General features: G+C 50.3%; 1 protein-coding gene across 13 annotated transcripts in view; it reads right to left on the reverse strand.

Annotated features, from left to right (window-relative positions):
- Positions 1-11,443: 11,443 nt before the first annotated feature.
- The window catches only part of LOC149334590 (uncharacterized), a 110,365-nt gene continuing 106,709 nt past the window's right edge, over positions 11,444-15,099 (reverse strand). For 11 of the 13 annotated variants that reach the window (XM_089555232.1, XM_089555229.1, XM_089555230.1 and 8 more), the window contains 2 exons: positions 13,940-14,145; positions 12,020-13,156 (listed from right to left, as the gene is read on the reverse strand). The gene's annotated coding sequence lies outside the window, so the exon portion shown is untranslated. The other 2 variants (XM_089555223.1, XM_089555224.1) reach the window with 2 other exon arrangements.

Genomic DNA, 15,099 nt, shown 5'->3' on the forward strand with positions numbered 1-15,099 from the left:
GCACTCTTCCCCAATCATGGCGTCACGCCAAAATCATATTCATACCAAAGCCCCACAAACCACTTACACCCTCAAATCTCCGTCCCATTTCACTAACCTCATGAGGCAAGCTTTTCGAACACGTCGCACTCGCTCGACTCACCCAACACATGGCGGAGCAAGACCTCTACCCGCACAGCATGGTGGGCTTCCGTCCCCATCTGTCAGCACAGGACGCCATGCTCCAACTCACGCAGGACATTTTCGACCCCCTCATTCCGGGTCACACAAAAGCTGTCTTAGCCTTGGATCTCTCCAAGGCCTTTGATCGCCTGGACCATCAAGCGATCATGGCGGCTCTCTCCCCCTTGAACATAGGTGAACGTATGTACACCTATATTCAAACATTCCTTACTAACCGCACGGCCGAAATTCACTTCGGTCCCCACATCTCCCCCCCATACACCCTTAGTGGGGTCGGAACCCCCCAGGGGTCCGTCCTCTCCCCTTTCCTCTTCAATGTCACTCTCATTCCCCTTGCCCACAAGCTACAAACCATCCCTTACCTTCGGCATACACTCTATGCCGATGATATCACGCTATGGACCACCCATGGCAGTGATGGAGACATAGAGAACACCCTACAGTCCGCGGCTATCCTCACCCAAACGCATGCGCGGAGTATCGGACTCTCCTGCTCACCGGAGAAGTCGGAGCTCCTCATAATCCGCCCCACAGCACGAAACTGTCCCACAGCCCCCATCACCGTGACACTGGAAAACCGGCCCATCCCGGAGGTAAACACTCTCCGGGTACTTGGCCTCCACATCCAGAACAACGGGAAAAACACACTCACCATACGGAAACTCAAGCAGACAACTGTGTCGATATCACACCTAATCCGCCGCGTTTCTGCACACCACCGGGGCATGAAGGAGCATGACCTATGTCGTCTCATTCATGCCTTCGTCCTCAGCCGCTTTATCTTCACGCTCCCCTACCTGAAACTCCAGGCTAGGGAAATCTCCACCCTGGATGCCATGATTCGAACAGCATTTAAGACAGCATTACACCTACCCCAAAATACCTCAACCGAAAAACTCTTTCAACTAGGCCTGCACAATACGATAGGGGAGCTTATTGAGGCCCACCGACAGACACAATACATACGTCTCGCGAGAACCACCACCGGGAGACACATCCTACACACCCTCGGTATACGCCTACCAGTTACCGATCCCACACAGCTCCAGGTCCCCCGCCTCATTCACCGCGATTTATTTATTAAACCTCCCCCCAAAAACATGCATCCCACCTACCACGAACCCCGCCGCAGAGCTCGCGCACGGGCACTCCACAAATACTATGGCACGGAACTGTATGCCGTTTGGGTGGATGCCGCATGCACGGGCGAGGACGCGGTTGTCGCCATCACGAACCCCTCCCTCCAACCAATTGCCACACTTCACATAACCCCTACTGCCACTTCGGAGGAGGCCGAAGAGGCCGCCATTGCCCTGGCCATCACCCGCACGGAGGCGCGATATATACTGTCAGATTCCAAAACTGCCATACTAAATTTTGCTCGCGGGAGAGTTCACGTCCCTGCATTTCGCATACTGGACTCCCTCGCCGCGCACCCGCCCCGCCATGTGGAGCTGATATGGGTGCCTGCCCACTCCGGGAATCCCGGAAACGAGGCCGCCAACGCTTTAGCCCGAGCTTCTCTCAACCGGGCACCGGCGGCCTCCGACCTGGGGTTCTCGCGGGAGCGCATGCACTCATTCAGTGAAATGACGCAGGCCTACAAAGCCGAGCGTCGGCTCTACCCCCCACCTCATCCTTCCCTCGACAATTACCATCAGACACTTTGGAGGCGGCTCCAAACACGCACTTTGCCCTCCGCTTATATACGCTCACGATATCACCCAGTCCACAGGAACCCTTCCTGTACCCTCTGCCACCACCCCAAAGCCACCCTCGACCATATTCTTTTCCTCTGCCCGGCGGATCCTCCCCCGCGGGGCCTGGAGCACCTTACCTCATGGGAGGCTTGGGAGACCCTACTGCGCTCCGAGGACCCGGCCAAGCAAGCCATCGCCACCGGCCGGGCTGCCAGCGTCATGAGCCTCCGGGACATGAACGTTTGAGTGCAGTGGGGCCGTGCGGGGGCCCAAGGACCGACGTGTCCAAAACTCCCTTGTTACAAATAAAGTTTTCATCATCATCATCATCATCGAGCTTGTGCCGGACAAACGGCAGGAAACGGGCGTCTTCATACTCAATCTATATAGCAATCCAAGACAGTACAGGTGCACGTTCGGAGAGCTATTTGGACTTGCAAAAAGGAAAGCGAAGTCCAGTCCACTTCTTATCCTGGGGGACTTCAATGCGCGTCACCAGGTGTGGGGGTATAAAACTGCGAACGCGAAGGGCAATAGGCTTTGGGAGGATATTCAAAAGTACAGCCTAGACCTTATTACAGACCCATACCTTCCAACGAGACGCGGTAACAGTATATCAGACGACACAACGCCAGACCTTACGATGGTCACAGAGGGTACCAATGCCACGTGGTGCAACACTCAGGAAAACCTAGGAAGCGATCACAACATCATAGAAATTGTTGTTAATGGAGGACCAACCACATGGAAAACAAGCAAGGTTTAGTTCATAAATTGGGACAGATTCCGGGAATGCCGAGACCTCGGGGATGGAATAGAGGATATAAGTGCTTGGGGCCGCGAAATAATACGGGACGTGGAGGCGGCTACCGATGAGATTGAGGCTGAGCAAAACACATGCGCGGTAGACCGTCGGCTGGCAAACATGTGGCACAAAAAAAAAAAAACTTGCAGGACCGTCTCGCAACTTGGAAATGGGATAGACGTCTGCGGAAGCAGATAGCTGAACTCAGTATGGAGATCGAACAATACGCGCTCGAGCTCACACGCCAGAACTGGTACAGCGTGTGCGATAACTTAGACCGCAACATGGGTACTGCCCGAACATGGCAGTTGTTTTGCCACTTGATAGACCCAGACAACAGCAAAGCGGCGGCAAGACAACAGCTTCACAAAGCGATACACAACTACTCGGGGACGGACGACCAACTACTGGACGAGGTTCAGGCTAGGTATATTGCCTCGACACAAGCAACCCAGCTCCCGGAATACCGTGGACGGGTAAATGAGACACTAGATGCCCCGATTACCGTAGCTGAAGTCAGGGCCGAAATTAATAGGTTAAAAACGAACTCTGCAGCGGGCCAAGATCGGGTCAGCAACAAAATGCTTCGACATTATGCATGTATGCTGGCAGCATACATGCAGGACTGTTGGGAAAAGGGCACAATCCCACATGAATGGAAGTTAGCTAATGTAGTATTTATACCCAAACCCTGGAAGAAATTGGGGTCAGAAAACTTAAGGCCCATTTCGCTTACGTCATGCGTGGGCAAGCTCATGGAGCACGTGGTGCAAACTCGCCTTAACAGATTTCTAGAAGAGAACGAGCTGTGGTGGTGGTGGTGGTGGTGAAAAACATTTATGGGCAATTAAATATTTTACAGAGAGGTGATTGGGGTAGGCCCTATTGGCCCTTTCCCCTCACAGTACTAGGTGGAGCCCCTATTCCGGGAACCCATTGGCAAGCAACGCCGCCCGCGTCCGTTGAACCAAGGCCTTTTGGCTCTTTAGATCTTGACAGCCGAGCAGGGCCGCCTCCCAGTCCTCTCTGGTGGGGTTGGGGTTTGGGGGGATAGATGGGTTAGATTGACACGCCCAAACCATGTGGAAGGTGTCAGACACCTCCCCACAGAACTGGCACGTGCCATCAAAGGATGTATTGAAATGTTTAAGCACCGCCGGGCACAGTACAGTGTTAGTGAGAATTTTGATGAGGAGGCGCTCGTCAGCGCGATCCAGACCCTTACAAGGGGCCGGGTAGCGCCGGTGCTCCTCCTTGTAGTAATCGGTGATTTGTTTGAATGTAATGGCCAGATTGTCTGATTGGGAGTACCCTTCCAAGGACAGGGAGATAGCCCGGGGAGAGAGTGCGCGGGCGGCCTGATCGGCCTGTTCGTTTCCCTGGAGTCCCTGGTGACCGGGGGCCCAAATCAGGTTGCGTGGAGTTGGATCTTCAGATCGACAGCTATATTCCAGTATGCGCCAGGCAAGCGGGGGAGTATCTCGACACGATGATAGGATTTCGAGCGGGGCTATCTGTAACCGATGTCATGCTACAGCTGAAACATCAGATAATAGAGGCACAAACAAAAGACACAAGAATAGTGGTAGGCCTTGATGTGGCGAAGGCCTTTGATAACGTCCGCCACGACGCTATCCTGGACAACCTCACTTCGCTAGGGGTCGGAAGCCGAACCTACAGTTATATTAAAGATTTTCTAACGAACAGAACAGCTGACATCAGCATTGGCAATTGTATACGGAAAGGGATTCGACTTGGAGTCCGTGGGACACACAGGGATCTGTGCTCTCACCCATCTTATTTAACATAGCTATGATTGGCTGACCAAGCAAGCTGGTAGAGATAGAGGGACTCCATCATAGTATCTATGCGGACGACATCACGCTCTGGATGAACCACGGAAGCGATGGCTTTATAGAGGAAGCTTTGCAGACGGCGGTGCATGCGATAGAAGATTACTTGCAAAGTAAGGGACTTCGGTGCTCCGCTGAAAAATCAGAAATCCTTGTGATGGCGGCACAAGCCCGGAAAAAGAAGGAAAATCCGAACATCACTGTTAAGGTAGGTGGACAGGCAATCCCACGGGGGGACTGCGTGCGCATACTGGGGCTACGCGTGCAGTCGACAAGATGTAACTCCCAAGCATTGGAAAGAATCCAACGTAGCGAGCAGCACACCAGAAGGCTTATTCGACGAGTCGCCAACAAGCAGGCAGGCGTAAAGGAGGCCAATCTGCTTAGGCTACTACAAGCCTTTGTAATAAGCAGGATTCTGTTTGCTGTTCCGTATCTAAAACTCACCGCCTCTGACCGTAAGGGCTTAGAGTTAATCATAAGAAAAAGTGTCACGGTAGCTCTGGGACTTCAGCAATGGGCTCCGACAAAAAAACTGCAGGCCTTAGGAGTATCAAATACCATAGACGAGCTTATAGAAGCTGCGCTCACTGCGCAGTTTAATCGATTAACGACCACGAAGACGGGTAGGTATATCTGTGGTGTCGGTTTCAGCACCGCAAGAACCCACCGCCAGAGATCCCAGCGGCAGCGCATGCGCCGAGAGCACAGCCTCCTCTCCTGTAACTTACCCATGTATCCTCTCAGTGTGTCTCCAATAAAGGAACGTACCAGACGCATGTAACACTGGCGACGAGGGAAGCGAAAACCCACTGAAGAAACGGGTGGAGTCAACTGGCGATGGCATCCTTGCAAGCCTCCATCGAGCCTTTCTCGGGGAAGTCCTGGACATCATGGATCCAACGCCTTGGATTTTACTTCGTGGCAAATTCCATCACAGACGACGAAAAAAAGCGAGCCTTGCTCCTGACTCTCTGCGGCCCGGAGACATTCGAAACCGTCCGCGCACTGGTCGCACCTAAGAGCCCAGGAGAAGTGCCATACGACGAGATCGTCCAAACCTTGGCTACGCATCATGACCCACGCCCATCCGAGCTCTACTGTCGCTGCAAATTCCAGAGACGGGACCAACAACCAGGCGAGTCCATTGCTGGCTACGTTGCCGCTTTACGGAAACTCGCCGCGGATTGTAACTTCGGCGTAGGAGCGTCGCCGCCCGCCGCGGAGACGACGGCCGCCGCCGTGAGCACCGCGCTCCCCCTGGATATCACGTTACGCGACCGTTTCGTCTGCGGCATCCGCAACGAGCTTCTTCAACAGCGTCTGTTCGCCGAAAGAGAGCTTACGTTCCAGAGGGCTTTCGACCTCGCCGAGAGGGCGCTGCCCTGCAGCAACGGAGCATAAAGCTGAAAAGAGAAAATCTGGAAGACAAGCCATGAGGAGAAAGAAGGTGCAAAGGGCACTCCGCCCAAGGCGCGCCGCTACAGATGCGAGGGCTCGGGTGAGTTTTGCAATGCTGCATGTAACTTTTGCAAGAAACATCGAAAGAGCTTGCATCACAAAGAAAAAACGCAAAACTGCAACTCATCATCTCGAGCCTGCAAGCCAGAACACAAGCATGGCACATTCGCCAAAGAGGTCAGCACAGGATCTATATACAGTCAAGAGCTTGCAGGCATGCCTAAAGTTCATGTTACCGCTACGCGTCAATGGCAAGATGTTGGATTTCGAGGTTGACTCTGGTGCAGCATATTCACTAATCAGCAAGGAAACCTACGAGCGTAGCTGGCCCACAAAACCTCCTCTGCTGGTGCAATCCGACTTGAACCTTCACACGTGGTCAGGAGAGCAATTGAGTCTCGTTGGCACTACGGAAGTTCAAGTTCGGCACAAGTCGAAGGATTACGCTCTTCCACTGCATGTCATGGAAGGCAACGGGTGCAGCCTTCTGGGCCTTAACTGGTTCAACGCGCTAAAAATACGTCTACAAGGCGTAAACCAAATGCAAGATGCCACGCGAACCGAACACAGTGCTATGTCGCCTGCTTGAAAAGCATGAACGTGTTTTTGCTGAAGACGTTGTAAGCTACGCGGGACCACCAGTCAACATAGAGTTAGACCCAAACGTCCCACCACGCTTTTGCAAAGCTCGACCGGTTCCTGTTATGATTTTTGTCGGACCCTTTAGGCACGGATTGACAAAAAGAATACCGGCGGAACACTGCTAAAAGTGCCGGTGTAACCCTTGTAAGGCGCTACTAAAAGTTGCGCAGCTCCTCAAGAGGGCAAACGAAGAAATAGCACGGGAAATTATAGGGTTCTTTTTTTCATGCAGCGGCTGGCAGTGAATGCGTGAGCCCGCTTCAGTAGCATTACTCGGCGAAAAATTCAGGGGGCACTTTGACTGTCTAAAGTGGGTAGAGGCGGAAGCGTTTTCCGCACCACCTTCGCTGTTTCTGTGGCACTGGTGGCGTCACATATAATTGAGTACTAATTACTAAGTGATGGCAAATCACTAATTAATTGCTAATTACTGATTAATGTCTGAATATTAATTAACTGCTCATTAATGACGCTTAAGCTCCGCCTTTAGGAGTGGAACGCGACAGCGCGTTGTAGCGCTGCCAGGGAGTCCACCTAACGCCACCACCCGTTCGGCGCGATGCCTTGCCCTTTGAACGCAACGCTTTTTGAGGAAAGGAAATGGCGCAGTAATTCTCTGTCATCTCGGTGGACACCTGAACCGCACCGTAGAGGAAGGGAGGAAGTGGGAGTGAAAGAAGATAGATAAAGAGGAGCCGTAATGAAGAAAATGAAAATTGTATTTGAGGAAATAAAATTACGCAGTAACTGTCTCACATATCTCGGTGGACACCCGTAAAAATTCAGGGGGGCACTTTTTTGACCTAAAGTGTGGTCACTGATGTGTGGTTAAGATGTTAAGCTTCGCCCCTAAGAGTGGAACGCGACAGTGTCTTGCAACGCTGCCAAGGAGTCCATAGAACGCCATCGCCCATTCGGTTCTACGCCTCGCTCGTCGGTAAATTGGTTTTTGAGGAAAGGAAATGTATCCGTCTCTCATTTGTCGGTGCACACCTAAACCTCGCCGGAAGGGAATGGAGGAGGATGAGAGTGAGTGAAGACACCGTATTCACTAGACGCACCTTTGTTCATTCCAAACCATCGAGCTGGCATGGCTGAGTAGATAGCATGCTCGTCTCTCACGCCGAAGACCGGGGTTCGATTCCTGAGCTCGACCAATTTCTTAATCGGTTTTATTTATTTATATGACCTGACTAGTAAAGCTAATTAGGCTAATTGGGTAATTAAGCAATTAACTAAGCTCAGTCCCACTTACTTGGAGCATCACTATACGATCCCTTCAATTGGTTGCATGGTTACTAGCCAAAGTGCAATTGGCCCCGTTTGAAATTCGCGCACTGTGACGTCACGACCGTTTCCACCAATTGAAAAGCGTGACATTTTCTGTCGACAACTGCTGCTTACAACGATGAGACATTAAAGGCTTCCGCCTTAATAATTAAGTGTTTTGTGTTGAAACCTCTGATCTCATGTTTAAGGAAAAAAAATACAAAGCCCAACTACAGGGTGACAACTATGTAAGGTAGTCTGTGTTCATAGTTTCGAATTCACCACTTGTGTCTTGTGTAGTCTGCGTTTGCTATTGTCCATCATTACCATGTTGCGCTGCAGGGTCTCAAAGGAATCCTTATCCTAGATACCGCAAACCTGCTCACATAACACGAATCCTATTTGATTAGTTGAGAGAAAACTGATGGCAACCAACATTTTATATTTGCCTAACGTTTCGGGACCAACTCGGTATTGGTTGGCGTCAGTTTCCTTTCAACTGTCTCAAGAACCCAACCAGACGGACTTCTGTCAAAGATATTTTCGTTCAAATCCTATTTAATGTCCGGTTTTTCATTGGTAAGCGTTAGTGGCCAATGGAGGCAACCAAACCGTTGGTGCACTGCGGTTATGAGTTGAAGCTAGTCGTTTAATAAAAAAAAACGTCCATCAATGTCGCGCAAGGCACAGATGCCAGTTTTCCTGGGAATTTACTGTGCGCAGTGTGATTGGGCATCATGTCTGATCGACACTCGCAGATGACGGAGCTGGTGAAGGCGTACCCGAGCGACCGGTGCGTCGTATTTGACGACCTCGGCGAGGACAGCCTCAAGGCGAACCTCACGATTGGAGGCCGCACGTACAAGTTTGAGTCGTACGCGATGTTCCAGGCCGTTGTGGATGTCTTGAATGCAGTCACCCCGTAGCGGAAGCCTCACCGAATGTGGAGAAAGCCCCAGCCATGGTGCTTTCGACGTCGTATAGACGGAGATCGATCATCGTGCGGATTCGTCCAATGACTTACTCGTGTGATAAGCAAAAATATCAATTAACATTTAACACGACCCAGCTGCGCAACAAAGGCGAAGAAAGTGCATTTTGTTTTCGGCATGATAATAGCGTTTCTGATCAGCGTTTCCAAGCGCCGAAACCAACCCTTCAGGTCGCGATATCGTGCTGATCAGATGTGCGTCATAAAAATGATATCCACTGATTGTACAAATTTGCCTTTACACCATTCACTCCATGTAAATTTTCGAGTCACCATACGGCGGGGTAGGATCGTTTACATCTAAGACGGTGCGATGCAAACGGTCCTTGGGTGCTGCCGTCATACGACCCTGCCCCGATATAAGCTCCATCAATGGAATGGTGTCACTTCGCTTTCAAATGGTATGCACCCGGCACTGAACCCCCATTTTGTAACCTCTTCGTCATTTTATTCGTCACTGATCACGAATTGACAAAATCTTCGTCCAGGCTTGAAAGTGCTCCACGGCAACCAGTTCAGGAGCAACAGTTAGTCTTGGCTGCCAGCCACGAAGTGGTGGGTGACTGAAAATCAACGAGTATATGCCCTCCTTACGCGCCATTCTTCTTAGCTTCAACTGGAAGAATCAAATCGCAGCTCAGTCGTCTTACGATAAACGATGACTTAAGTTCGGCATGTAAGCTTCTTGGATATCTAATGAATCTCAATAACTCTTGCATTTACTCGTGGTGACACCTCCACATTCGTTCACTACAAAATGCCGCAACAGTTTTGCAGCCATTTGGTCGGAAAGGAATTAGAGTGGATGAATTCATTTCCAATGAAGAACGTGTGTGGAAGAACACTGTGATAGGCTGCCTATACTCTATTTGATACATCAGGTGCAACGCTGCCAATGCTAGCGCTTCTTGTCTGTGCTGCTTGCATACACGACCAAAATATAGTGCGTTCCTCGTGGTGAGCAAAACATAGTAAATGCTTTGCCTGCAGGCTTGCTACATGGCAGATTTGCTACGGGCTCGATAAACGCACTCTTATTGGTGACAACACTATGGCGCTTTCTCGTCCCTTAAATCCCTCGACTAGAAAACAAGCGCGGAGTAACACGCTGCTCTTTATTTTTCCTTGCGAACTTCTACCGTACGTTTCAGAGCGTTGCACCTGATTTATGAAGTATAAATGTGAGACACTGTGCCAAAAGTGCAACACGATAAATCAATTCAGTTATCAACTTTTTCAATCACGCTTTGTATGTAAGTTGGACACACGAACTCGGCAGCATTCCGTCACCAGTTTCTTGCAAGCATTGTCAGAAGGATTGTGTAACGATGAAACGTAGCACTGCAATTGATGTCGTCCAAATGTTCATAGAAATGACTGCCCCGCTTTGAAAAGCCCTGTAGGTGCAGCAGTTTATACTGCAAGCTTATTTGCTAACCTCCTGTGCTCTGTAGTTTTCTAAAAAGGATTACCATCCCCATTACCAACTTTCACACTGAACGCACATTGAAAAAAAAATGTCTGCCAACATTAGCTTTGTCGACTTAAGAGCTTTAGCTACGGGAGATTCTGTGTTTACATCAGTGTGCTTAGCAAACGCAGAGAAGACTAAATTCAAGCATCCCTTCTAAGACACAAGCAGCGCTATCGACCTCATGGATTTTGCACTACTAATTTACAGCCACACAGGTTTATTTTCTCGGTATATCAGTTAATGAATTTTACAAACGCGCGCATCAGAGCACGACGAGAACATGCTATGGTGAAGGAAACAGGGGAATTGTGGATCGTGGGAATAGGCATTTCGCGTCCGCCCGCCGCGCTGCCTTTCTTGTATTTCTACTCTTAAATCCCATTTTGCAGAGAAATAGCGTTCCTCAAGAAAACACAAACATGTCACCAGCCGCATTTGTACGAATCAGTGCGTGTCAGTGCGTGACAGTGCAACGTGTAGTTTGCTTTTACATAACACTGTGGCTTATGAAAGCTTTCTATTCGGTAGAAATGTTATATTTGCTATCACGTTACGCTAAATTATCAGTACCAGTATGTAGCCTTAGTATTCCCTTCTGTTGTCTCTTTAACATAAAGCGATTGTAACGGCATAAAGAAAAAAAAATTCCAGACTACCGTGTTACACTCATTACGACTGGTATCCCCACTGCGTACCAGCCCTTCTATCGCTGATATACCGCAGGGATAAACGTTCAATAATTTTTTCATTTATTTTCTGGTAAGAGTCAAAGGACAGGACGGGGCGCAAAGTCCGTGCGAGTGAAGTTGGCCGCTCCAGTTTTTCAGGATGTTGAGTCGCGCAGCATGTGGTCTTGAACGTTATAGACGCAGACGTCTGGCTCGTAGAATAATTCTCTATGGCCCAGCCTCGTTTCCATGTGGCCGTCTCTTTCTCTGGACCATGTAGGATTTGATGCACGAGAACTGGCCATCAACTTCACTGTGCCAGGCACCTTTCCTTAAAGTGGCTTCCAAGAAAAGGGGTGCGGTAGCGCTGTAAAGCTAAAATTGAAAAACAAAAACGCAGGATGCCCTTAGGTTTATTTCCAAGCAATGGCAATATTCTCTCCTAAGCTCATCCCCAAAGTGTGATGCGTGAGCTGGAACATCCACAGGCATGAACAAAAGGCGAAGCCGAGGAGCAAACACTACATGAGGTAACATATTTCAGTTCTGATACCTTACAAGCAGATTACACAGATACAATATGGCGGAGCTCCTCAATGGAAAATTTATCATTTGCTCATTGCCTGTCGTAACAACACAGCATGAAAATTTACACTGGTAGTCAGCTTGCTGCTTCTGCGCAGGCCATCAACTCCGCCACCATCAGGCACCTCTCTCGATCGGCTTCCACGGTGTCAGGAGCCAGGAGCTGACGGCCGAGGTCCTTGGACGCACCGGACGGCAGGGGCAGGGAGGCGGTGTCTTCACGTGTGGGTCTTGGGGCTTGGGTCGGTCTTGGGTCGGTCGGGTCATTAAGGTCGCTGTTCACTCTCTTTATAGAACCAGCCAGCAATGATTTGGAGTGACCAGCCTACACTGCTTGCTTGCCATGAACGACTGGTACCTTCGGTGAGTGGGTGCCACTGACGAAAGAGAGGCAGAGAATTCCGTAAGTTCAAATGCTTTTTGAGAACTAAGTAAGCATATTTAAAAATGAGCCATAACAGCTGCAGAACTCTATTCTGTTTGTAGACATACAGAGCAAGAAATGGTAATAAAGAACATGCTTTTACTTAAACGAGTATTCATGCGCTATGTAATCCTGAACATAAACATATAGCCGTCGACGCCACCTGCAATGGACAATTTTATTAGCGGCTGTTCCGTATAAATCTTCTTACTGTTTACAGCAGTACCCGTCGCGGAAGCTCAATGGTTAGAGTGCTCGGCTACTGAGCAGGTGTATATATGAGTATGTATAAGGAAAGTTTGAACGCGCCCTCGGCGGCCACGTTTCTGTGAGGGGGAGACAAAAAATGCCCCATGTGCTGTACGGTGTGGGTGAACTTTAGTGATCCCCAGACGGTAGAAATTCTTCGTGCCCTCCACTATGACCCCCATTTTTCTTTTCTTTCAATTGCACCTTCCTCGCTTTCCTCAGGGCGCGGTTGAGGTCATGTTCAACTTTCTCGCGAAAAATTAGTGAATATTGTTACGTGGCGGCCAGCCGAAGAATCAGGCGTGATGAACGATGGACAAGCGATTTAATGGCCACTGTCATAGCGCGAGTGCTCCGTCCCACGCCACTGCCAGCTTCGTCTTCTTCGTAACATAACCCGGGGCCACCGAGCAATCGTCCCGATCGTAAACTGAAGAAGGCATGGACGAAGGGATGTGTGATTCAGCGATAGCTTCCAGGGCAGAAAAGAAGTGGCAACGTGGTGAAGTGCTGGCCGCCACGGTGGATGAGATGATCGAAGGATGAGTCCCGGTCCACGAAGCATCCGGGCCGGAGGGTGCCAGGAGCTGACGGCCGAGGTCCTTGGACGCACCGGACGGCAGGGGCAGGGATGCGGTGTCTTCACGTGTGGGTCTTGGGGCTTGGGTCGGTCTTGGGTCGGTCGGGTCATTAAGGTCGCTGTCGTCAGTGCATCTTGTCCTGTGGTCCGGGCGGGGGACGGGGCTGGAGTGAGCGGCGAGGTCGGTTCAGGTCGGGCGGGCTGGGGCACGGCCGTGCGGGGCGCACCAGGTACTCACGGCCGACGTCCACGGCAGGCGCAGGACGCCGAAGCTGCGTGACCAGGATGGCGATGAAGGGACCCCAGCCCCTCACACCAAATGTTATGTGGCGGCCAGCCGAAGAATGAGGCGTGATGAACGATGGACAAGAGATGATTTAAGGGCCGCTGGCCTAGCGCGAGCGCCCCGTCCCGCGCCACTGCCAGCTTCGTCTTCTTCGTAACAATATTAAAAAATGGTAAGATACTGAGCGAAGGCAAACATAGCAGGGGACGGCAGAAAGTTAGGTGGGCGGATGAGATTAAGAAGTTTGCGGGGATACAGTGGCCGCAAATGGCAAAGGACAGGGTTAATTGGAGAGACATGGGAGAGGCCTTTACCCTGCAGTGGGTGTAGTCAGGCTGATGATGATGATGATCACTGTCAGCACCCTGTGAAGATATGCTGCGGGTATCAATGACTTGTATGTTTGCTGGGTCGCGTTTTTTTGCCTGTAATATTCATTTTCGGACGTCGTGGGTCAAAGGGACTTTATACAACTATCGATTTCCCCAAGCTGCGGAGTGTGTTTATTTGCAGTTTGTCGCAATCCGGGCTTTGTCACTTCCTGGGGCTCTGAAATGTGCCGCGAACCCTTGCAAGCACGCATCAGTCGAATTCCACTCAATCCAGACGCGGCAGGCGCGAGGTAGCGAATTCAGGGCTACGAGACATGGAGGCGACGCAAATACTTTCGCATAATGCGCGCCAACATGCGCAGAGCCTCACACTGGCTTATTGCACGTGCGGGAGTAATTATGCAATGGTTCAGCGAGAAGTTGACACGCATGGGTACCTTGGGTGTCGAGTCGGACCAGAACCTTCCACTCGAAGGCGGCCACTACGTGGGGCCTTCATGGTAGCCAAGATCATGAAGCCGTAACCTGCTGCGTCACCACACACGTGACGGGTGACGCCGACCGCCCGTCCCTCGGAGTCTCCGATGGCTTCTCCGGCTCCGCGTGGATGCGGGGACATGCTTCACATATCTGGCCCAGTCGTCTGCAGAAAGATAGTTGGATGTTTCTGGCGTTGAGAATAATCAATGCTTCTTGAAATACCGCCGCACTCTGATGCTTTCCCATTGCCTCAAAACAACTGCCTGTGAGCAGACAGAAGATGCGTGAACGCATCAATGGCATACACCTCCAGTTGAGTTTATGGAATGTGTCTTGTGCTCACCTATTGCTCACATTAGCCAGCCTAGCTAACAGAATTGTAGTATTAATGGAAGTTTATGGAAAGAAGGGAGTTGATAAACTCATGCTGCTTATTGGCACAAAAAAGAAGTCACTATATTTTGTGTAGTTTGTAACATCGTCGCCTACAGCATCAGCCGTATTCAATGCGGGCTCGAGGACTATGCTAAGGCGGCTTGCCCGTAAGAAAGGTCCGCGCACTTAATAGTATGTAACAATAGTCCGGCAGCAGACTTTAATAAGTGTTGGCTTCATGTGCTTTACATATCCTGCAAATCACAGACAGAGGCATTACTGCATACTGAGCTGATCGTTTATATTTAGTCACTCACTGTATTTACTTATTGATCAAAGATGCCCGGAAGGTTTTGCTTGTAGTCCGTTATAAAGCGAAGAAAGCTTAGGTAGGCTTTTGCTATTGCAGATAGCCAGTAAGTTACCGTCGGTAAAAGAATCAAGCAAAGCACATCCTAACACAAGGTGCAGGCTTAGATGTAACGAGAATGCTTACGTTGATCGTAATCATATTTGAAAGCGTGTACACTATATGTAGACACAATGCAGATTCGTTGCCACTAAGCCATCACAGCGGAGCCATCGCCCGCAGGATTTGCAGCGCCTTTCTTTGCGCTGACACAGGTGGTAAAGACCATCTGTCTATTTCTGAGAGAGCACTATGCCTAGGAGTCCACCAGACAATAATGTTATTCACACCTCAAAACTCAGACGGGTATAGTAGTGGAGTACAGCTGAGGCT

Source organism: Amblyomma mixtum, chromosome 8, assembly GCF_055824585.1.
Source record: "Amblyomma mixtum isolate Tamu chromosome 8, ASM5582458v1, whole genome shotgun sequence".
Taxonomy (NCBI): Eukaryota; Metazoa; Arthropoda; class Arachnida; order Ixodida; family Ixodidae; genus Amblyomma; species Amblyomma mixtum.